This window comes from Globicephala melas, chromosome 5 (assembly GCF_963455315.2).
Source record: "Globicephala melas chromosome 5, mGloMel1.2, whole genome shotgun sequence".
Taxonomy (NCBI): domain Eukaryota; kingdom Metazoa; phylum Chordata; class Mammalia; order Artiodactyla; family Delphinidae; genus Globicephala; species Globicephala melas.
In genome coordinates, this window is record NC_083318.1 from 95,783,437 (window position 1) to 95,809,699 (window position 26,263).

General features: G+C 36.5%; 1 long non-coding RNA gene across 1 annotated transcript in view; it reads right to left on the reverse strand.

Moving 5' to 3' along the window:
- The window catches only part of LOC138842692 (uncharacterized), a 76,303-nt gene that overhangs the window by 39,551 nt on the left and 10,489 nt on the right, over positions 1-26,263 (reverse strand). The window contains exon 2 of the long non-coding RNA XR_011377452.1: positions 335-407. This is a non-coding gene — a long non-coding RNA (uncharacterized lncRNA). The remainder of the gene's footprint in view (positions 1-334; positions 408-26,263) is intronic.

The window sequence follows — 26,263 nt, forward strand, 5'->3', positions numbered from 1 at the left end:
CGAGGATTTCAACATATGCATTTTGGGGAGACACAAACATTTGGACCATAGCACAGACAGACAAAAATGGCAGAGCCAAGAGTTGAAATTTCAGGTGTCTAACTTCAAAGCCTGTGCTTTTTTCAATATATAATATTTTCCAGTAAATCAGAGTTTGATGACATGTCAGACATGAAAATGAGATAGAGAGAAGGAACAGTTTAGAATCGTTTGGCATTTACAAAATACCTGCTTTTCATGATCTTAAAATTTTTGTGGTTAATCAAAAAGTGAAGGTCACATTAATAAGGTACTAGATGCGGTCAGACAAAAGTCAGTATCAGGTAATACATACAAACAGCATGTATGACGTTCCATCCAGGGAAGACCATTTCCATCATCATCACCATCAATTATTGAAGAACCTACTGGATGACAAAGCAGGTGTTATACTAAGGAATTAACCCAAGCATTTGAAACAGTAAATTTGATACTCCAAAGATCTTATTTCTTGAGTTAACTACAATTAACTGGAAAGCTCAAATGTGTTGACAGTATGTTAGTGTGAAACAATTAAGATATGCATCTTTGTCAAGCAAATTTCCTCCTCACTTCCATGCATTGGAAGCCAAATGCATGATTAGTACAGATTTGTTCAAAGGGTATAAAGTGGAAAAAATGCTGAACTAGTAACTGTATATATTGAAATTAAATGACAAATACTTGCTCTTTCACCTTGAATATTTACAGTAATATTTTGTTTCCTCTATGAGAGTCTTACTGCATGTAATAGAAAAGAAAATAAAAATGTCTTGAAATACAAGAGAATCTGATAAGGTCATTTGTAACATTTCTGAAAAGCTTTGAAATGCGGTCTTTAAAAAAATGCAAGTTTTAAAAAATGTCATCTATCAACATTTATTTCAGATTTATTCCAGCACAGATCAATACCTGATATAACTAAAGCATTGTTTTTCTCAATGCAAATGAAAAAAAAAAAAAAAAGGAGCTTCAGTTAAAACAAGCCACATAAAAACTAAAAGCTGGTTCTTTGAGAAGATAAACAAAATAGATAAACCACTAGCCAGACTCATCAAGAAAAAAAGGGAGAAGACTCAAATCAATAGAATTAGAAATGAAAAAGGAGAGGTAACAACTGACACTGCAGAGATAAAAGAGATCATGAGAGATTACTACAAGCAACTCTATGCCAATAAAATGGACAATCTGGAAGAAATGGACAAATTCTTAGAAATGCACAACCTGCCAAGACTGAATCAGGAAGAAATAGAAAATATGAACAGACCAATCACAAGCACTGAAATTGAAACTGTGATTAAAAATCTTCCAACAAAGAAAAGCCCAGGACCAGATGGCTTCACAGGCGAATTCTATCAAACATTTAGAGAAGAGCTAACACCTATCCTTCTCAAACTCTTCCAAAATATAGCAGAGGGAGGACCACTCCCTAACTCCTTCTACGAGGCCACCATCACCTTGATACCAAAACCAGACAAGGATGTCACAAAGAAAGAAAACTACAGGCCAATATCACTGATGAACATAGATGCAAAAATCCTCAACAAAATACTAGCAAACAGAATCCAACAGCACATTAAAAGGATCATACACCATGATCAAGTGGGGTTTATTCCAGGAATGCAAGGATTCTTCAATATACGCAAATCTATCAATGTGATAAACCATATTAACAAATTGAAGGAGAAAAACCATATGATCATCTCAATAGATGCAGAGAAAGCTTTTGACAAAATTCAACACCCATTTATGATAAAAACCCTGCAGAAAGTAGGCATAGAGGGAACTTTCCTCAACATAATAAAGGCCATATATGACAAGCCCACAGCAAACATCATCCTCAATGGTGAAAAACTGAAAGCATTTCCACTAAGATCAGGAACAAGATAAGGTTGCCCACTCTCACCACTATTATTCAACATTGTTTTGGAAGTTTTAGCCACAGCAATCAGAGAAGAAAAGGAAATAAAAGGAATCCAAATTGGAAAAGAAGAAGTAAAGCTGTCACTGTTTGCAGATGACATGATCCTATACATAGAGAATCCTAAAGATGCTACCAGAAAACTACTAGAGCTAATCAATGAATTTGGTAAAGTGGCAGGATACAAAATTAATGCACAGAAATCTCTGGCATTCCTATATACTAATGATGAAAAATCTGAAAGTGAAATCAAGAAAACACTCCCATTTACCATTGCAACAAAAAGAATAAAATATCTAGGAATAAACCTACCTAAGGAGACAAAAGACCTGTATGCAGAAAATTATAAGACACTGATGAAAGAAATTAAAGATGATATAAATAGATGGAGAGATATACCATGTTCTTGGATTGGAAGAATCAACATTGTGAAAATGACTCTACTACCCAAAGCAATCTATAGATTCAATGCAATCCCTATCAAACTACCAATGGCATTTTTCACAGAACTAGAACAAAAACTTTCACAATTTGTATGGAAACACAAAAGACCCCGAATAGCCAAAGCAATCTTGAGAACGAAAGAAGGAACTGGAGGAATCAGGCTCCCTGACTTCAGACTATACTACAAAGCTACAGTCATCAAGACGGTATGGTACTGGCACAAAAACAGAAAGATAGATCAATGGAACAGGATAGAAAGCCCAGAGATAAACCCATGCACATATGGACACCTTATCTTTGATAAAGGTGGCAGTAATGTACAATGGAGAAAGGACACCCTCTTCAATAAGTGGTGCTGGGAAAACTGGACAGGTACATGTAAAAGTATGAGATTAGATCACTCCCTAACACCATACAGAAAATTAAGCTCAAAATGGATTAAAGACCTAAATGTAAGGCCAGAAACTATCAAACTCTTAGAGGAAAACATAGGCAGAACACTCTATGACATAAATCAAAGCAAGATCCTTTCTGACCCACCTCCTAGAGTAATGGAAATAAAAACAAAAATAAACAAATGGGACCTAATGAAACTTCAAAGCTTTTGCACAGCAAAGGAAACCGTAAACAAGACCAAAAGACAACCCTCAGAATGGGAGAAAATATTTGCAAATGAAGCAACCGACAAAGGATTAATCTCCAAAATTTACAAGCAGCTCATGCAGCTCAATAACAAGAAAACAAACAACCCAATCCAAAAATGGGCAGAAGACCTAAATAGACATTTCACCAAAGAAGATATACAGACTGCCAACAAACACATGAAAGAATGCTCAACATCATTAATCATTAGAGAAATGCAAATCAAAACTACAATGAGATATCATCTCACACCAGTCAGAATGGCCATCATCAAAAAATCTAGAAACAATAAATGCTGGAGAGGGTGTGGACAAAAGGGAACACTCTTGCACTGCTGGTGGGAATGTGAATTGGTTCAGCCACTATGGAGAACAGTATGGAGGTTCCTTAAAAAACTACAAATAGAACTACCATATGACCCAGCAATCCCACTACTGGGCATATACCCTGAGAAAACCGAAATTCAAAAAGAGTCATGTACCAAAATGTTCATTGCAGCTCTATTTACAATAGCCTGGAGATGGAAACAACCTAAGTGCCCGTCATTGGATGAATGGATAAAGAAGATGTGGCACATATATACAATGGAATATTACTCAGCCATAAAAAGAAACGAAATTGAGCTATTTGTAATGAGGTGGATAGACCTAGAGTCTGTCATACAGAGTGAAGTAAGTCAGAAAGAAAAAGACAAATACCGTATGCTAACACATATATATGGAATTTAAGAAAAAAATGTCATGAAGAACCTAGGGGTAAAGCAGGAATAAAGACGCAGACCTCTTAGAGAACGGACTTGAGGTTATGGGGAAGGGGAAGGGTGAGCTGTGACAGGGCGAGAGAGAGTCATGGGCATATACACACTAACAAACGCAGTAAGGTAGATAGCTAGTGGGAAGCAGCCGCATGGCACAGGGATATTGGCTCGGTGCTTTGTGACAGCCTGGAGGGGTGGGATGGGGAGGGTGGGAGGGAGGGAGACGCAACAGGGAAGACATATGGGAACATATGTTTATGTATGACTGATTCACTTTGTTATAAAGCAGAAACTAACACACCATTGTAAAGCAATTATACCCCAATAAAGATGTTAAAAAAAAAAAAAAAAAAAAAACAAGCCACATAGACCCAAATTTGAGATTCTCATAATTTTTGTCAAGTTCTACTAGAAAGTCTAAAAGTTTTGTTTGGACTTCTAGCTGGACTGGGAGTATAGAGAACTTTGCATTTAGGCACAATATTCCTAGTTACCTTTTTGCCCAAAGCTAAGGTTATCGCTTTCGTAATGAGTATTAATACTTCCTGTAAAGCAATCTGCTTTACCACCTGTTGTTGAAAATATTCCATTTTCTTTCACAGTTGCTAGAAGATTCCTCTGCTTACATTTTGATTTCACACAGCTTCTGTGAGCCTTTCATTAGAAAGAAATCAATTCTGTAGCTCAATTAATAGAAAATGTTTGTTTATATTCTAAACAATCTGATCAGGAGTGGTTGAAAGGAGAGCTAAGTGATTCAAAAGAGGGAAATAGAATATGCAGTTTCGAAGCTACCACTGGCCGAAAGCCAAATATATTCCAGGGCTGCTCAGTGACCAGCAAGACACAAATTGATCTTGGTTGTAGTCATAGAGGGCAGGCAGGTGCTTTTGACCCCAAACAGTTGCATTTCTTGGCCTCCTCTGTTCTGGCAGTGTCATCTGTAAGGCCAGGTAGCAGAAGAGCCTGTAGGACTAAACTCTTTGCTGTAACTGACTTGATTCATCTGGTGGGGGAAGCTGGCCCTTTGCTGGATTTCAGCAAACAATTGCTGTGGCACCATCTTTTATAAGCATAACACTCAAGAGAAAATACATATTAAATTTCGAAAGGCTGTTCTTGGGTCTCTAATCTCCATACTTTTCTTTGAAGATCATGCTTTCCATGAATATAATGGAGCATCATGAGAAGTTAAATAATATAAATATTGAATTATAAATTCTTATTAGGAAATGAAATGATGTGACTAAATTTTTAGTTTTGGAGAAATATTTTCTGTTTTAACTGAAAAATAAAAAGTGTACATTTAGGAAAGAGGTATAGAATAGACCCCATCTCAAAATTCATACCAATTTTTAGGAGACACAGAGAAATTAAAACCCACGGCTAAGCCTACATAATTACAAATGCCCATTTAATCACATGAATTCAGCCAACAAAGTAAATTCCATAAAAATCAATAAAAGTCTCTTTAGTTTTCTTTTCAGTCACATAGATGAGATAAACAGTTGATTAGTTGAGGATATTTTTAAATGGCCTTTTAAATAAATATCTGTTGTTCTTTTATTTAATCACAAAAGTAATACATGCTTATTATGGAAATTTTATAAAATATGAAAAGATCCAAAGTACAAAATAAAATTATCCATAAAGCTATTGTTCAAGTATAATCATCATTATGTTTTTATTGTATGTCTTTTGGATTTTTCTATGCATAAATTATATGTATGTTTACAAAAATATTGGGTTAAAATTGTATGCATCATTTTGTGACTTGTTTTCCCCCTCAATATTATACACAGTTTTCCTTTATTCTACTACATTTAATCTCTTATGACTGATATGTAAATTGTTGTCAGTGTTTTGTTAATATAAATACAGCTGCAATAAATGTCTTTGCAAATAAATTTGTATATCTACTTTCCATTATCTCATTAGGGAAATATTAGCACTGGAATTCTAAGATAAACACTTAGCCTTGTAGAAACATTGAAATAAATTATACTCTTACAAATGTGATAATAAGGCTAGTTTGACGATGCCCTAGCTAACACTGGGTGTTATCAACCACCTGTCTTCATATGTAGACAGAGCATAATCTAACAAGTGCAGGAGATGGACAAGTAGATATATTTCCTTGTAAATGGTCCAGAGATTTCCCCTGAGTTTCCTTTATGCTCAATTATAATATGAGTCAGAACCAAGTCTTCAAAAGCAGGACAAAGGGACTAAATTGACAAGAATTTGGGCCACCATGTCCATAACTTTCCTGTTGACTCATTTGTTCCTGCACACTCATGTGCCTTAGCTCTGAGGCTGCCTTTGTTTCAAGTTACTCAGTAAATCACAAAAGTCAAATCAGCAACAAAAGAAGTGAGTTGGAACACAGTACAGTGGTTGGCGCTTGTATCCCTGCAAGTTCAATGTTTTATTAAAGTATATTTGTCTATTTATCCATGAGACTAAAAAGCTGTGATTTGTTCCATCTTTTGTTACCCACAACAAAATCAGTATATTGAAAACAAACAAAACCAAATTAGTTTCCTAAGAAAATTCCAAAGGAATTACACTATCACAGGCATCAACAGTGTTTTCTATAAAGAACCAGATAGTAAATATTTTAGGCCTTGCCAGCCATATGGTCTCTGGCACAATTATTCAACTCTGCCCTTGTAGTATGAAAACAGTAATAGACAATATGTAAGCAGATGAGCGTGGTTGTGTTCCAATAAAACTTTATTTACAAAAATAGGCCGCTGGCTGGATTGGACCCTGAGGCTGTACCCTCAGGCAGACCCTCAGTCTGCCAACCCCTGCTCCATCTTACTATTTGATTGTAAAGAAAAAAATACACCAAGGAATGTTTGTATAATTATCTTCCTGAAATGAAATCATTGTTTATATGAAGTGAAATCATTCTTTGCATTAAGATATAATTTTTATTAAACATCTGTTTAGTGTGAGGGATCACATGAGCCCCTGACATTCTAAGAAAGGGCCATAGAAGGGACAAGTCAAAGAAAAGGGCTGAAGGTGAAAGGGTCTCCACAGGGTGCCCTTTGCCTCACCCAAATAAAACTTAATACTGAAACTCTTCTAAAGTATCTTAGAGCTTATAAATCTTCATAGTTAGGAACAACGCTAGACCCCAAAGCAAAAACAGAGCTCTGCTCGGTGAAAAGGGACAGCTCTACCATCACCAGTGAAGAGCGGCCATTATCATCTTGATCACTGAGTATTAGTATTGGCAGGTTTGTTGCACATTATCGATTATTTTGGTGCTTATTTGGAGATAATTTTCAAACATTAGCTATCATGGCTAGTAAGAGTAAATAACAAAGGAGTGACGGAACGGCTTGAAAGTGCTTGCGAGAGGCCTGAGATGACAAAAGAAATGTTCAAATGTAAAGTCAGAACGAATACACAGTTCTTTTATAAAACCACTTAATATAGCTGTCAGATTGTGTACACTTTTATAGTGTCACTTTGGCTCTATGAATAAAAGGACTTATGTATCAATGAGCTAACATGCTCAAAAGTTCAGAAGAGACTTTGTATTCTTTTCCTTCATGACACAAACCTTTCTGCCAAAGAATTTTGGCTTCTGTTGCAGATTAATTATGGCCACAAATCCTTTGACACTTTTACTGAGAGATGGGCTCTGTACTCTCTCAGATTCTCTGACTAAAAGAGTACAATGAAAGCCCCCTTTCTCAGTTTTCAGGCCTAGGTCTCAGGAGCCTACCATTTTCATTTTCTGTTTCTTGTAACACTACACTTGGCACCATGAATGGCTGAGTAAGAAGTCCAGTTACCCTGCTGGAGAGTAGGAAATCCAACTATCTTGGGACACAGAGAGGCCCCAAGACCACATGAAGAGGAATAGGGGCCCAGCTGAGCCCAGCCCTGCAGCCATCCCATCAAGGCATCAGCCATGTAGGCAAAGCCATCTTGGACGCTCAGGACCAATTCAGTGGCCAGAATGTTAGCAGAAGAATCACCCAGCTAAATCCTTTCCAAATTCCTGACTCACAAAATTGTGAGATATAATAAACGTTTTGTTGTTTTAATCCACTAAGTTTTGGTGTACTTTGTAATGCAGCAATAGGTAACTTGAGTAGCATACACGAATGACAAACAACAAGAGATACTTATATGCATCCTAGCAATTAATTACTTTGCGTTTCTCTCTTTTATTTTCCGGTTACTTTCAATAAAATACACATCCCCGGTTTTGCACCTCTGGGTGTCGTCATCTGAAAGTTCTGTTTCACTTCCTAAACAATGACCTTCACCAAGAAATATCTAAGATCACTGTTGACACATAATTACCAATAAAAAAATTACTTTTTAAAAATTTAAAATCTGGGGAGATTGGTTCAAGATGGTGGAGTAGAAGGACGTGCTCTCACTCCCTCTTGCAAGAACACTGGAATCACAGCTAACTGCTGAACAATCATTGACAGGAAGACACTGGAACTCACCAAAAAAGATACCCCCATATCCAAAGACAAAGGAGAAGCCACAATGAGATGGTAGGAGGGGCGCAATGAAAATAAAATCAAATCCCATAACTGTTGGGTGGGAGACCCACAAACTGGAGAACACTTATACCACAGAAGTCCACCCACTGGAGTGAAGGTTCTGAGCCCCACATCAGGCTTCCCAACCTGGGGGTCCAGCAATGGGAGGAGGAATTCCTAGAGAATCAGATTTTGAAGGCTAGCGGGATTTGATTGCAGGACTTTGACAGGACTGGGGGAAACAGAGACTCCACTCTTGGATGGGCACACACAAAGTAATGTGCGCATCAGGACCCAGGGGAAGGAGCAGTGACCCCATAGAGACTGAACCAGACCTATTTGCTAGTGTTGGGGGGTCTCCTGCAGAGGCGGGGGGTGGCTCTGTCTCACCATGAGGACAAGGACACTGGCAGCAGAAGTTCTGGGAAGTACTCCTTGGCATGAGCCCTCCCAGAGTCCACCATTAGCCCCACCAAACAGCCCAGGTAGGCTCTAGTGTTGGGTTGACTCAGGCCAAACAACCAACAGGGCGGGGACACAGCCCCACCCATCAGCAGGCAAGCAGATTAAAGTTTTACTGAGCTCTGCCCACAAGAGCAAAACCAAGCTCTACCCACCAGCAGTCCCTCCCATCAGGAAACTGGAACAAGCCTCTTAGATAACCTCATCCACCAGAAGGCAGACAGCAGAAGCAAGAAGAACTGCAATCCTGCAGCCTGTGGAACAAAAACCACATTCACAGAAACATAGACAAGATGAAGAGGCAGAGGGCCATGTACCAGATGAAGGAACAAGATAAAACCCCAGAAAAACAATTAAATGAAGTGGAGATAGGCAACCCTCCAGAAAAAGATTCAGAATAATTATAGTGAAGATGATACAGGAGCTCAGAAAAAGAATGGAGGCAAAGGTCGAGAAGTTGCAAGAAATGTTTCACAAAGATCTAGAAGAATTAAAGAACAAACAAACAGAGATGAACAATACAATAATTGAAATGAAAAATACACTAGACGGAATCAATAGCAGAAGAACTGAGGCAGTACAACGGATAAGTGGCCTGGAAGACAGAATGGTGGAATTCACTGCTGCAGAACAGAATAAAGAAAAAAGAATGAAAAGAAATGAAGGCAGTCGAAGAGACCTCTGGGACAACATTTGCATTATAGGGGTCCCAGAAGGAGAAGAGAGATAGAAAGGACCTGAGAAAATATTTGAAGAGATTATAGTCGAAAACTTCCCTAATATGGGAAAGGAAATAGCCACCCAAGTCCAGGAAGTGCAGAGTCCCATACAGGATAAACCCAAGGAGAAACATGCCTAGACACATAGTAATCAAATTGGTAAAAATTAAAGACGAAGAGAATTATTGAAAGCAGCAAGGGAAAAACGACAAATAACATACAAGGGAACTCTCATAAGGTTAACAGCTGATTTCTCAGCAGAAACTCTACAAGCCAGAATGGAGTGGCATGATATACTTATCGTGTTGTAAGGGAAAATCCTATAACCAAGATTACTCTACCCAGCAAGGATCTCATTCAGATTCGATGGAGAAATCAAAAGCTTTGCAGACAAGCAAAAGCTAAGAGAATTCAGCACCACAAAACCAGCTCTACAAACAACTGCTAAAGGAACTTCTCTAAGTCGGAAACACAAGAGAAGAAAAGGACTTACAAAAACAAACCCAAAACAATTAATAAAATGGTAATAGGAACATACATATAGATAATTACCTTAAACGTGAATGGATTAAATGCTCCAAACAAAAGGCACACGCTTGCTGAATGGATACAAAAACAAGACCCATATATATGCTGTCTACAAGAGACCCACTTCAGACCTAGGGACACATACAGACTGAAAGTGAGGGGATGGAAAAATATATTCCATGAAAATGGAAATCAAAAGAAAGCTGGAGTAGCAATTCTCATATCAGATAAAATAGACTTTAAAATAAAGAATGTTACAAGAGACAAGGAAGGACACTACATAATGATCAAGGGATCAATCCAAGAAGAAGACATAACAATTATAAATATATATGCACCCAACATAGGAGCAACTCAGTACATAAGGCAACTGCTAACAGCTATAAAATAGGAAATTGACAGTAACACAATAATAGTGGGGGACTTTAACACCTCACTTACACCAATGAACAGATCATCCAAACAGAAAATTAATAAGGAAACACAAGCTTTAAATGACACAATAGATCAAACAGATTTAATTGATGTTTATAGGACATTCCATCCAAAAACAGCAGATTACACTTCTCAAGTGCACACAGAACGTTCTCTAGGATAGATCACATCTTGGATCACAAATCAAGCCTCAGTAAATTTAAGAAAATTGAAATCATATCAAGCATCTTTTCTGACCACAATGCTATGAGATAAGAAATCAATTACAGGGAAAAGAATGTAAAAAAAAACAAACACATGGAGGCTAAACAATATGTTACTAAATAACCAAGAGATCCCTGAAGAAATCAAAGAGGAAATCAAAAAATACCTAGAGACAAATGACAATGAAAACATGACAATCCAAAACCTATGAGATGCAGCAAAAGCAGTTCTAAGAGGGAAGTTTATAGTTATACAAGCCTACCTCAAGAAACAAGAAAAATCTCAAATAAACAATCTAGCCTTACACCTAAAGGAACTAGAGAAAGGAGAACAAACAAAACCCAAAGTTAGCAGAAGGAAAGAAATCATAAAGATCAGAGCAGAAATAAATGAAATAGAAACAAAGGAAATGATAGCAAAGATCAATAAAACTAAAGGCTGATTCTTTGAGAATATAAACAAAATTAATAAACCACTAGCAAGACTCATCAAGAAAAAGAGGGAGAGGACTCAAAATAAATAAAATTAGAAATGAAAAAGGAGAAGTTACAACAGACACTGCAGAAATACAAAGCATCCTAAGAGACTTCTACGAGCAACTCTATGCCAGTAAACTGGACAACCTGGAAGAAATGGACAAATTCTTAGAAAGGTATAACCTCCCAAGACTGAATCAGGAGGAAATAGAAAATATGAACAGACCAATCACATGTAATGAAATTGAAACTGTGATTAAAAATCTTCAAAGAAACAAAAGTCCAGGACCAGATGGCTTCATAGGTGAATTCTATTAAACATTTAGAGAAGAGCTAACATCCATCCTTCTCAAACTCTTCCAAAAAACTGCAGACGAAGGAACACTCCCAAACTCATTCTATGAGGCCACCATCACCCTGATACCAAAACCAGACAAAGATACTACAAAAAAAGAAAATTACAGACCAACATCACTGATGAATATAGATGCAAAAATCCTCAACAAAATACTAGCAAGCAGAAGCCAACAACACATTAAAAGGATCATACACCATGATCAAGTAGGATTCATCCCAGGAATGCAAGAATTCTTCAATATATGCAAATCAATCAATGTGATACACCATATTAACAAATTGAAGAATAAAAACCATGTGATCATCTCAATAGATGCAGAAAAAGCTTTTGACAAAATTCAACACCATTTATGATAAAAACTCTCCAGAAAGTGGTCATAGAGGGAACCGACCTCAAAATAATAATGGCCATTTATGACAAACCCACAGCAAACATCATTCTCAATGGTGAAAAACTGAAAGCATTTCCTCTAAGATCAGGAAATAGACAAGGATGTCCACTCTCACCACTATTATTCAACATAGTTTTGGAAGTCCTAGCCACGGCAATCAGAGAAGAAAAAGAAATAAAAGGAATACAAATTAGAAATGAAGAAGTAAAACTGTCACCGTTTGCAGATGACATGTTACTACACATAGAGAATCCTAAAGATGCCACCAGAAAACTACTAGAGTTAATCAATGAATTTGGTAAGGTTGCAGGATACAAAATTGATGCCCAGAAATCTCTTGCGTTCCTATACACTAATGATGAAAAATCTGACAGAGAAATTAAGGAAACACTCCCATTTATCACTGCAACAAAAAGAATAAAATACCTAGGAATAAACCTACCTAGGGAAAAAAAAAACCTGTATGCAGAAAACTATAAGACACTGATGAAAGAAATTAAAGATGATACCAACAGATAGAGAGATATACCATGTTCTTGGATTGGAAGAATCAATATTGTGAAAATGACTCTACTACCCAAAGCAATCTACAAATTCAATGCAATCCCTATCAAATTACCAATGGCATTTTTTACAGAACTAGAACAAAAAATCTTAAAATTTCTATGGAGACACAAAAGACCCAGAATAGCCAAAGCCGTCTTGAGGGAAAAAAACAGAGCTGGAAGAATCAGGCTCCCTGACTTCAAAGCTACAGTAATCAAGACAATATGGTACTGGCAGAAAAATAGAAATGTAGATCAATGGAACAAGGTAGAAAGCCCAGAGATAAACCCACGCACATATGGTCAACTATTCTATGACAAAGGAGGCAAGGATATACAGTGGAGAAAAGACAGTCTCTTCAATAAGTAGTGCTGGGAAAACTGGACAGCTACATGTTAAAGAATGAAATTAGAACACTCCCTACCACCACACACAAAAAAAACCTCAAAATGGATTAAAGACCTAAGTGTAAGACCAGACACTATAAAACTCTTAGAGGAAAACATAGGAAGAACACTCTTTGACATAAATCACAGCAAGATCTTTTGTGATCCACCTCCTAGAGTAATGGAAATAAAAACAAATGGGACCTAGTGAAACTTAAAAGCTTTTACACAGCAAAGGAAACCATAAACAAGACAAAAAGAGAACCCTCAGAATGGGAGAAAATATTTGCAAACGAATCAAAGGACAAAGGATTAATCTCCAAAATATATAAACAGCTCATGCAGCGCAATATTATAAAAACAAACAACCCAATCCAAAAATGGGCAGAAGACCTAAATAGACATTTCTCCAAAGAAGACATACAGAAGGCCAAGAAGCACATGAAAAGCTGCTCAACATCACTAATTATTAGAGAAATGCAAATCAAAACTACAATGAGGTATCACCTCACACCAGTCAGAATGGGCATCCTCAGAAAATCTACAAGCAACAAATGCTGGAGAGGGTGTGGAGAAAAGGGAACCCTCTTGCACTGTTGGTGGGAATGTAAATTGATACATCCACTGTGGAGAACAGAATGGAGGTTCCTTAAAAAATGAAAAATAGAACTACCATATGACCCAGCAATCCCACTACTGGGCATATACCCAGAGAGGACCATAATTCAAAAAGACACATGCACCTCAGTGTTCATTGCAGCACTATTTACAATAGCCAGGTCATAGAAGCAACCTAAATGCCTGACTGATGAATGGGTAAAGAAGATGTGGTACATATACACAATGAAATATTACTCAGCCATAAAAAGGAATGAAATTGGTCATTTGTAGAGACGTGGATGGATCCAGAGACTGTCATACAGAGTGAAGTAAGTTAGAAAGAGAAAAACAAATATTGTATATTAATGCATATATGTGGAACCTAGAAAAATGGTACAGATGAACTGGTTTGCAGGGTAGAAATTGAGACATAGATGTAGTGTCTTTCCCCCCTTGGTGTCCACAGATGTATGGACACCAAGGGTGGAAAGCGGCGGGGGGATGGGTGTGGTAGTGGGATGAATTGGGAGATTGGGATTGACATGTACACACTGATGTGTATAAAATGGATGACTAATAAGAACCTGCTGTATTAAAAAAATAAATAAAATTAAATTAAAAAAAATTTAAATCTGCCACAGAACCAGTGTGATTTGGCAGACAGATCTTAAAAATAAGCAATGGAGCAAACAGTTTAATATAGTAATTAATTTCATAGCCAAACCCAACTTAATCACCATAGCCAATGATTTCCAATCCTAGTTTTAAAGCATGCCGGCATCATTAATAGATTCAAACAATCACACAATTCTCTTTAATATCTCAAAAAAAATCATTTTCTTTCATTCCCTTTAGAATAAAAATATAAAACATGTCAAACAGCAGGAATCTGGGTAAAGGGTAAATGGTATGATTCATGCATAAATAAACTTCTTCAGAATGTAGAATATGTGCCATAAGAATATGTAAATACTTGTTTATATACGATTTTTGTATCCCCATTTGGTATTGCCATCTATATAATTCTACAGCAACATTCTATTCTCTTAGGTAAAGAGCCAGGAAGTTTGTTGCATCTCTGTAACCACCTCTCTTATGGTCTCACAAGATGTACCAGTTAACTCATGGGAAAAAAAAATTTTTTTTATCATGAAGAGAAAGGATAGTTTATGAATGAGAATTCTTTTCTATAGAAATTACTTTCTAACATAGGCTGATGTGGCACGGTATTTCTCAAAGAGGTATATAGGATTTGAACACCTCATGATATTAACATGTATTAATTGAATTAAAAAGTGCCTTTGCAAATAAGGTCAGGAAAATTTAGGAAGGAAATTGTTAAACACGTTTCCTTTTCAGAATTTTCTGGGAAACTTTAATGTACTAAGCTCTATGAACCTCTAAGGGATCCCATGGTGTGCTGAATCAAACATAGATGACTGTGGCATCCTTTTTTGGAAAAGCATTTTGGGGAATGAGTGTGGACTGAAACACACTTTGGGAAATACTGGCAGAGTGGAAAGATCTGGAACTTGGAGCCCAAAGGCCTCGGTTATAATCTTGATCTTCTATTTACTGGCTGAGCAAGTCATTTACCCACTATTAGTGTCAGTCTCATCTTATGTAAAAGGATGATTATGCATGCAACTTACTGGTACTCCACAGAGTTCTTATGGGAAATAAATGAGAAATTTTAAGTAAAACTTACTAATTCAATGCCTGCCATACAGCAGGCCCTCCTGATCAAATGCTGGAGGATGATTGTCTTTGTATGACAACATCTTTAGGTTTTTTAAGGTACTGGTGAGAATTCTAGTGCTGATTTCTTATCAAGTTCAAACATTTACCCTACTTGGATGAGCCTAGATCCAGTTCTCCAAAAATGAACCCCTGCAGCCTCACAACATCTCATGGCAATGACCACAGAACATGATATATTGTCTGCTGAGCTGAAGGTCAACTTGGTTTTGTTGTCAAACCCATCTGACAGATAGACAACTAAGCTCAGAGATTCTAAGTTAATTTCTCAAGAAAATATAAAATGGAGATGAAACCTATCTTACAGCAGAGGGCTAGTATCAGAAATTCAGAACATGGTTCACCTCTTTGACCCTTTGTTTCCTCACTTATAAATAAAAACAATAATTGCCCCATAGGATTATTTTGAGAAATTTGATATTATGTATGGTAAGTACATTGTGTGGTATAGGATATAATATACAGTTAATAAACTGGCATCAAAAAGATTTTTCATAGAATTATATAATATTGAAATTAAAAGATCTCTTATAGACCACCTAATCCAATTCCTTCCTTTCTAGAATTAAAAAAAAAAAAGCTCAGAGGGATGAAGGAATTTAGCCAAGGTCATACTGTTCTTAATGGCAATGCCAGGCAGGAAGTAATAGCTTTCTCCAAATATTCAAAGAAGGAGAATAGATTGGTCCTGTATGACCCCAGGGGATAAAATCGGTGTGAAAGCCAGTGCAACATGAAGAAGACATGTCTAAAAATCTCTGTTCCCCTGTTGAAATGGGTTGCCTCGGGCTGCGCTTCCCCCCTATTATGTACTGAAGCTAGCTCTAGGAAGATGAATCAGGCCAGATGTACAGTGATCACTCTCTGGGGTGTATGCATTGAAGATTAATCATATGCATTGTGGCTTGGCCACAATCGTGACTTGGCACATGGTTGACACATTACCTAAGATGGGCCCAGTCCTATGACAGAGCCAGCTCTGGAACTTCTACTTTACAAGAATATAGGAGCCACAATCTCATTGGAAGAAAGGACTCAAAGCTGTAATTTCTCAGCACTTTGCATAAGACTGAGACTATACCAAGTATCTATATCAAAGAGTAGGGTTTCAAGGAGATTAGAGGGAGACTAAATGCCTTTAACCCAGTTGGCATTGCCACTGGGTATATATAGAAGTCTGGTTCGACTCTGCTGGATGATTAACCACAATTTTAGAATCTGTAATTTTCTGTTATCTGTACCAACAGCCTTTTTATGTGGATAATTGAAAATTGGCTGCAATTATGAGATCTGACCACTCAAGACAAACTCGTTGAGCATCACTCTTGAGAAATAATGTGGATTGAGATATTCCACCCACTAGACAACCCAAGTAATGTTTGCTCATGATGAAAGAATGTGCTGTCAATCACAGTACCCCAAACCAAAAACAACAACAAAGAAAGTCCTCTCTTAGAAGCAATCTGAGTGAAACAGGACTGATAGCAGCAACAAAAGAGAAGTGAGAGGTGATTTGAGGAAGTAAGATAAAGTTCAAGTAAAGGCTGGGATATTTCAGTGGAACCTATTAAAAGGGGAACTCCAAGATATGCCTTGCATTTGCTCAGATCTGGACCTGAGTTTGCATATTTTATGATTTCAGAGTATGTTCTGAATAAAACAGCAAATATACTTAGTATGAGTGGTTAATGAGGCCAGCAGTAAAGTGGGCACATCCTGTTACAGTGCACATAATAATACAAAGCTAACATTAACCAAGCGCTTACCGTGGGCAGGCACTGTGCTAAAACGTTTCACATGAGTTAACTTGTTCAGTCCTCCTAACAGGCTTGTGATGTCAGTACTATTCTTAACCCATTTTCAGGAAACTGAAATTTAGAGAGATTAACTACTTTCCACAGCTGACAAGTGTCTAACCTCAGGTTTGAATCAATGTCTTCTGACCCCAGACCCATACTCTTCACTATTGTACTATAGTGCACTGTAGGCTATACTGTCATTTACCCCTGTGACATCTGAAATGAAATCCAGTCTTGTTGCATTAGAGCTGCTGATTTTGTTCCTGAAGAAGCCCATCATTTACCACCTCGAGTGGCCAGCCTTTGGGGAATGATGTGCCTCATTCATGTCAATCCTTGGAAAAAACCTACCCCAGATAAGTTCTTTTCACATCAAGGTCATCAGAGATCAAAGATCTACTAAGGATGATAAGTTTGATCAGGAGAAGTGGCATAAATTGAAATATAATCAGGAAAACTTTCTGACCATTATTTCACTTACATTGATAGTTAAGGAGTGGCCCACGGGTGTTGCTGAGGAATCCACTCAAAGGCCCAGCCTATCTGTGGCAGCTCTAACTTTCCTCAACATAAAGAAGGTTGGGTACAAGACCAGCCATATACATGTATAAAGCAGGTGAACTTTCAGGATGCTGAAAAGGGCGCCTGCACCTACCTTGTTTTCCTCCAGAATTGCCAACTGGTCTGAAATTCTCACCACTACTACCACTAATTTGGATAAAGCCCCCTGTCTTAGAACATAAATATGTTCTTGAAAAGGTGAATACATTTATACATCAGCATTCACTATAGACCAACCAGTGAGCTGTAGTGTTAGAAAAGAGAACTGGGCTTCAAGGGAATGAGACCACGGTAGGTAAAATTTGATGAATAAGACAATTGGAAAGTCACCACGGTGGTTTCCAAACACAGGTCTGCAGATAGAAGTTGGTCCACGGTGAAGTTTTCATTAATTTATGGTGAAACATGAGCAACAAGGACAATGTAGTAACTTTTTAAATTAAAATTGTAAATTCTGAGATGATGTTCTTTTTGGATGGTACTATGTCGTTTCTTTTATAAAGTGATAGTGATAGTAGACAAAGGTTGTGTTTTTTTCCTTAATGTCTTTACTTAGCAAAATAAAAAGCTAGCAACTTTTCGTTCATCTTTAATGTGTACATGCACAAGTGCTAAGTACTTCACATTCGATATTTTATTTATCTTCACAATGACCATATGAAGAATATCCTGTGATAATCCCTATTTTATGGATGAGGAACCTCAGGCCTGGAGGATAAATAACTTACCCAATGTAATATAGCTACTGAGTGGCAGAACTGTGATGTATCCTCCTTACTCTTCCAATTTAGGGTAGGGATATTGAGGCCTTTATGGGAGGTATGGGTGCTAAAAACAGAGAGAGAAATGTTAGAGGAACTGAAGTACAGAAGATAAATTTCACCTACTTAATTTTACCATAGGCTCCCTAGAACTTTGCTTCCAAAAATATTTCCCCTTATAGTCAACATTTATAAACTAACATCATAAAATCCTACAGGGCTAAGCAAAAAGAGCCTTAAGGTTTAACTTCTTATTTTTAATAAATGAGGAAACTTAGAGGTAGTGTCTGACTTAAAATTCTAAATACTTGCATTGCACTAGCACTCAGAAGTGTTTATTTAAAGCAAAAGATATAACATAGCTGTTATTGCTACATGTAGAAAAAGAAAATAGACAAAAGAAAATGCAGCCTGATCAAATCAGCAAGGTATCTGAATGTGATAAACTCTAGCTCAGCCAACTCAATCATCCATCCCAAATGAAGCACAGTAAATAGGAAAAAAGGACTCCAAAATACAGCTAATTTCAACTCAGTGCTTTGTACATAGTAAGCACTCAGCAAACAGTCAAGTACTAAAAAGACTGAATGAGTCCCTGATTTTATATTACTCTTCATAACATGGGCAACATGCATCTTTTCTTGTTCTAGAAATGAACATTGAAGACCTGTGAAGACGCTTAACCATGAAATAACTCTTACAAGGCTACGTTTTAATCAACTAAGTCTTGCCACTGACTAGATGTGAAATGAAAATGTGCAAATATGTTAATATAGACATACATAATGCATGCAGTGATTAACTCTTAAGAATGAGTATCATTCATTTGGCATTTTTCCAAACTCTCAACATTTGAAAACATTTTACATTACTGTGCCTTTTTGCCACCAGGGAGCCCAGCTAAGTCCAGAATCGTGCTAACTTCAGGGAGGGAGGTGGAATTCTTAACAACCACAATAACCTTGGCAGGCAGCTCTCTTATGCATGCTCTGGAGCACACTACCAAGAATTAGAATAAAGAATAAAGGATATGCTCAGCATTTCCAAGTACTTATGTACCCCTAATTGGCATCTCCTGTTGACTATGGGACAAATGAGTGAGGAGTCATTTAAATTACTTTTTTGGAGGGTGAGGGTAACTGAAACAGAATAGTGTTTTGTGGACTCAGCCCTAAGCTTCAGGAATCCCATTATAACTCATATCTCTAAGCCAAATTGCTAAAGAAGTCCATGTAATGCTTTTGAAAGGCAGGCATTGAGGTGGGGACCCCTCGTCTACCCTGTAGATCAAGATACAACCTATTACAGTGGGAACTCAGGTACCACACTGAGGCACTTCCCACCATGGCTTGGGTTTGTATGAGAAACATGATCAAATGGAATTTGATTCCTGAAAATGTATAGAGACAGGTAATTTTCAAGATGCCTCTTCACTAGGGATGAAACTAGGACTTGGAATTGTGGGTGATGACCAGCATAGTTCACAGGCTCCTCTGAATATGGGGCCAAGGGATTCCTCACTTAAACCCCTGTCCCACATTTCACTCATCCCCTCAAATGGTTGAGGCATTTGGCATCATATTCATTTTTATTGGATTTTTTTTCCTCTTGAAAACTTCTAAGCCAAGATCTAATTACATAATCTCATGATACGTCTATCATATAGGGATATCAAGGCTAACACTGTTGGACTGTATGCTAATCAATAAAAACTAGATCTATTTTAAATAAATAAAAAAATAAAGACCTTGTCTTAATTCTCTCTTTGGCCTCCAGTGCACAGTACATGCTTATTCCATAGTGGACATTTCATAAACGTTTACTGCATTGAAAAGAATTCCTATGGTGAGGAATTTTTACCTTGGTCTTTGTTTGGCTGAATGTAATCATTTCTTGGTATTTTGTCATTTGAAATGTTTTGAACCAGTAAGTAGTAATACTGAGTAGCAACATAATAACAACTGATTTATTTAACTTTTAAGCCAGGAAAATTTGCCCACTCAGGGAGCAAAATTCAGTCATACAATCTACCGAGTATTTGCTTACTTTAATGTCAAATTTCAGCTTCTCTTGAAGTATTCATCAAGGGTGATCATCTGAAACTATTCTGAAACTATCGATTCTATAACTTTTGCCCTTTGATAACAATTGACAATTTGTCAATTAAATTTGTCAATTTAATAACAATTTGATACCAATTGATAACCTTGATAACTCAACTTCCCTGTTTTCAATGCCTATTCCCTAGAAATAGGTAGAAGGTTTGTGAGCTACCAGTTAGATATTACTATATACATGCAATTACTATTACTCTCAATGACAATGATTCAACATGCAAAAGTGTTGAAATAAGTTGTATATTGCAAGCAATAAATGACTAACTTTTAAAAGTGATATACTTTAAACATATTCAAATTTAAGACTATCCCAATAACATATATTCTCACTCATTCTCACTGCCATTTGAGTTGCTTTTTGTTAGTGAGAGAGAACAAGGTGGAATTATAGCCAGGTACCAGGAACTACACATAGCACACAAGGTCTCACTGGTCACTGGTTCACTTATGGGAGTGTGTGACACACGTGAATGCCATCAGCCACATGCATCACAGTGGAGAAAAAATTTGCAAATTCTTGTTCTATAGCCATAGTCTTTTTACGAACCCGTGTCCCCTGCATTGGCAGGTGGACTCTCAACCACTGCACCACCAGGGGAGCCTGCTATAGCCATAGTCTTTTACTGAGAATTAAAATTACCTTTGGAAAATTTACATTTAAACATGTTACAGTGTGATTGTTCACCGTTATAAATAAGACAAGAGCTTCCCTGATGAAACTATTTAATAATGCACCTAACTACCTACATTCCTTAGTCTCCTTTTCTGCCTTTATTTTCCTCCATAGGATTTATCTCCATCTGATATACTATATATTTCAATTATCTGTTTCTACCTTCCTTCTAGAATATAAACACTCCTTGAGGACAGGGAGTCTTGTTTTCTACTGCTTCTTCCACCTCTAGAATAGTCCATGAAATATAATTGACACTCAGTAAATATTTATTGCTTTCATTAAAAGAAAATTTGGGAGTTTCCCTGGTGGCACAGTGGTTAAGAATCCACCTGCCAAAACAGGGGACACGGGTTCAATCCCTGGTCCTGGAAGATCCCACATGCCACGGAGCAATTAAGCCCCTGAGCCACAATTACTGAAGCCCGCGCACCTAGAGCCTGTGCTCCACAACAAGAGAAGCCACTGCAATGAGAAGTCCGTGCACCGCAACGAAGACCCAATGCAGCCAAAAATAAATAAATAAATTTAAATGTTTTTTTAAAAAAAAACAAAAAAGGAAATTCAGATGATGAATAAAGTAAAAACAGCCCTAACAGTCTAAAACACAATAGTTAGTCCAAAAGTAAAAGTAGAGCAGTGATGGAAGAGAAACCATCGAATATAGCGGTTCTTTTCTCTGCCTGACAAATTAGAGAAAGATACAACATTTTTCAAAGGCTTGACTAATATATAAATTCCAAGAGCTTGTGAAGAAAGGAATACTTCTCAAATCAACATCTTTTAAAGGAAAACTAACATTAATTGTCAGATTAGACAGTAATATTAGTAAACAATAGAATAGTAATTCTACTAAATGAAAGTAATAAAACATTCATCTGAACTATAGTGCTAAGAAGGATGAAACTAAGATGAATTCATTTTTATTTATCAGCTAGAAGGTAAAGGATTATAAAGTCTCATTTTATTTCACTAAAGAAAACCGTAAACTTGAATAATTCTAATGCTAAACATGAATTGGCTAATATGATATATTTGTTTATTTTTAATTAAACTATTTTGTGTAAGTGTGAATTCATATGCAATGGTAAGAAATAATACTGAGAGATCCCATATGGTAACATCTTACAAAACTATAGTACAATATCACTTACTGACATTGATACAGTCAATACATAAAACATTTTCATCACCACAAGGAATCCTCAGTAGCCGTATCTACTTCCATTCTGCCCCCAACCCTCCCCAACTCCTGGGAATCACTAGTACATTCTACATTTCTATAATTTTGTCATTTCAATACTGTTACACACACACACACACATTTCTTTTTCCGGCCATGCTGTGTGGCTTGTGGGATCTCAGTTCCCCAACCAGGGCTTGAACTCAGACCACGGCAGTGAAAGCCCGGAATCCTAACCACTAGGTTACCAAGTAACTCCCAATAATGTTACATAAATGGAATAATTTGTTCTAAGTTCACAGTATGTAATTTTGGGTATCGGCTTTTATTTTCACTCAGCATAATTCTCTGAAGGTTCATATAGGTTGTTGAGTGTATCAGTAGTACCTTCCTTTTTATTTATTTTTTTTTAACATCTTTATTGGAGTATAATTGCTTCACAATGGTCTTCCTTTTTATTAAATAATATTCCATGCCATGGATGTACCATAATTTGTTTAACCTTTCACATGTTAAAGGACATCTTTAACATCTAGTTGTTTCCAGTTTTGGATATTATGTATAAAGCTGCTACAGATATTCATGTACAGGTTTTCATATGAACTTAAGTCTTCAATTCTCTGGGATAATTGCTCAGGAGTGCAAATGCTGGGTTGTATAGTAGCTGCATGTTTAGTTTTTAAAGAAATTGCCACACTGTTTTTCAGAGTGGCTATACCATTTCACATTCCCACCAGTAATGTATGAGTAATTTACTTTCCATGCATTCTTGCCAGCATTTGGTGTTGTCACTATTTTTTAATTGTAGTCATTCTGATAGGTATGTATTGATATCTCATTGTGGTTTAAAATGTGCACTTCCCTGATGGCTCATAAAATTGTATATCTTTTCATGTGTATGCATTCTTACCATGAAATGTCTGTTTCTATCTTTTGCCCATTTTCCAATTAGACTGTTTTGTTTTTCACTATTGAATTTGTAAAGTTCTTTATGTATTCTAGATACTAGATCTTTATCACATATATGGTTTACAAATATTTTCTTCCAGTCTGGAGCTTATATTTTCATACTCTTAACAGGGCTTTCCACAAGCAAAAGTTTTTAATTTTGACAAAATCTGACTCATCAATTTTTCTTTGATTGATCACGCTTTTGGTGTCAAATCTAAGATCTCTGTGTAGCCCTACATTCCAATTATTTTCTCCTACTTTTTTTCTAAAAGTTTTAGAGTTTTAAGTTTTACATTTGACTACAAGACCATTTTGAGTTAATTGTTGTATATTATGTGAGATTTACCTCCCTGTATGTTCCTTTACTATCCCTTGTTTACAATATAAATGTCTTCAATATTTCCTATGTAAAACCACAACAGACAGTGTTATAACTTTTGGCTTCCACCAACAATCTTAATTTAGAACCAAGAGGAGGAAAAAAAGCCTATTGTATTTACCTATATTTTTGTTTATCATGTTCTTCTGATGTTCTAAGTTTTCTTTTTTATCATTCCCTTTCTGTTTAGAGAACTTCCTTTAATTATTCTGATAGAGTTCGTTTGTTGATGACAAATTCTCTTAGTTTTCCTTCATCTGAGAATTTCTTGATTTCTCCTTAACTCCTGAAGGGCAATTTTTTGCTGGGTATAGGATTCTGGACTGACAGTTCTTTTCTTTCAGCACTTGAAAGGTCTTATGCTACTTTCTTCTGGGCTCTTATTGTTTCTGATGAGAAATTTGCTGTCATTTGAATTATTTTTCCCTGTAGGTAAAATATCATTTTCTCTGGCTGCCTTCAAAATTTTTTTGTTATTAGAAGTTTAATTTTACTGTGCTGTGGTGTGGGTTTCTTTGGGTTTATTTAGTTTGGGGTTTGCCAAGCTTCTGGAATTTTATAGATTTCCAAATTTGGGAAGTTTTCATTAATTATTTCTTCAAGTCCTTTTTCAGTCTCACTTTCTCCTCTCCTAACGACACAAATGTTATCTTTTGTTTTGGTCCCACCAGTCCCTGAGACTCTGATCTTTTTTTTTTTAATTTAATTTTCCTGTGCTGTTCAGATTAGTAATTTCACTGTTCTATCTTCCAGATCACTAATTCTCTCCTCTGTACCTTACATTCTCCTGTTGAGCCCACCTACTGAGCTTTTTATTTTGGTTATCGTATTTTCCCACAATTTTCTAGAATTACCAATTGGTTCTTCTTTATATCTTCTATATAATTTCTGAGGCTTTGTACATTTTTTTGTTTGTTTCAAGTGTGTTTCTTTAAATTGCTCATTGATTGCTTTTTATCATGGTTGCTTCAAAATCTCTGACAGATAATTTTAACATCTGTGTCATCTTAGTGTTGGCATCTTTTGTCTTTTTTTTTCATATGAGTTTGAGATGCACTTGTTCAACTGAGGTTCATTCATTGTGGAACCTCTGAAAGAACAATATCAGTTTCAGTGCTTCCCACTTCTTGGTGTGACAAATAATTTTTAAAAATGAAACCTGAATATTTTTGTATTCTGGAGCTTATTTAAATCTTCTGTGCTCAATAATAGCCACATGTGTCATAGTGGCTATTATATTGGATACAGAACATCTTGAACATCTCAGAACGTCTACTGGACAAGGGTGAACTAGACACTGAACAAAATGGCTCATGATACTACTAAATGTTGATGTAAAATACAGGGGAAGGAAGGAAAATATGAGGAAGATGGGTGAATAAATGACCCTATGAATTACAGGGATAGAAAAGATGTGGATTTATTCACAAGGCAAATCTGCAAAATGGACACCAACCTACTACCATACCATGGACTGAATTTTTAGTGATTCTAGCTGCATGGGTCTGTTCCTAAAAAAAAAAAAGGAATTCCCTTTTTCTATGAGTTGATGTAATTTGGAACAATAAAAGCTAATTGATGTGACAGCTGAGATTAGTGTGTATTTACCCTGACATTGCATGTTATGTTACATTGAGATATATCTGACTTTAGCAAATGTTGGACATATTCATTCAACATCATTTTATTTGATAGAGGAGATACAGCTACATTATAGAATTCAGTTTTTTTAAACAATAAATGAAATGATATAGAGATGACTTTGGCAAGAGAGTACAATTTCAGGGCAGCAAAGCCCAAATAAAGATAAAATATATACAAATAAATGTAAAATGGCTAAAAATCATAAAGATTTCAGAACTAGAGCTTCTTGTTATTTAATTTATTCAACAACTATTTATAAAATGTATGTTATTACAGTTCAAGCATCAGTTTCTCAGCTGAGAAACTGAGCTACAGAGAAGTTGGCTTCATTACTTAATGGGAAAGTAAGGAAAAGAAACCTAGGCCATTTCATACTACATCTAGTTTCTTTCCTATTTATATCATATGGCCATCAAATGTCTTTCATAGTCATACCAGCCACACTGGAGAGTTTTGAAAAAAATATCTTGTACTTTCTGCCTCCACGATTAACTTATAATTTTCCCTCATTAATTCATTCTGCATATATTTACCAAGTGCCTACAATGAGCCAGGAAATTCTAGGCACCAAAGTTCATCAGTGAACCAAACAAAGATCTGTGTTTGAACACTTACATTCTAGTGGAGATAAATAAATAATAAATTAGAAGATGAATATTATGAAAAAAAGAAAAAGTAGTACAGGTTAAAGCGGGGTGAGATGGGAGGTATGAGGCAGATTAAGTCACTCTTGCAGGATCTATTATAACCATCTGATGGATCTCAGCTCTTCTCCAATATTCATCTCAAGTGCCACCTCCTCTATGAGGCCCTCCTTAATACCTTACTTAAAATTTATCTTTCCGCTCTGTTCCTTTAGCACTTCCTATCTCTATTCCAGCACTTAGCATTCTGCCTTGCGTAAGATATGAATGTATCTGTCTTTTCATTAGACTGTAATTCCTGAATAAAGAGAATGTGCCTTATTAATCATATTATCCCTTAAAGAGTCACACATGATGGTTGGCTTAATAAGCATTTGTTGAAT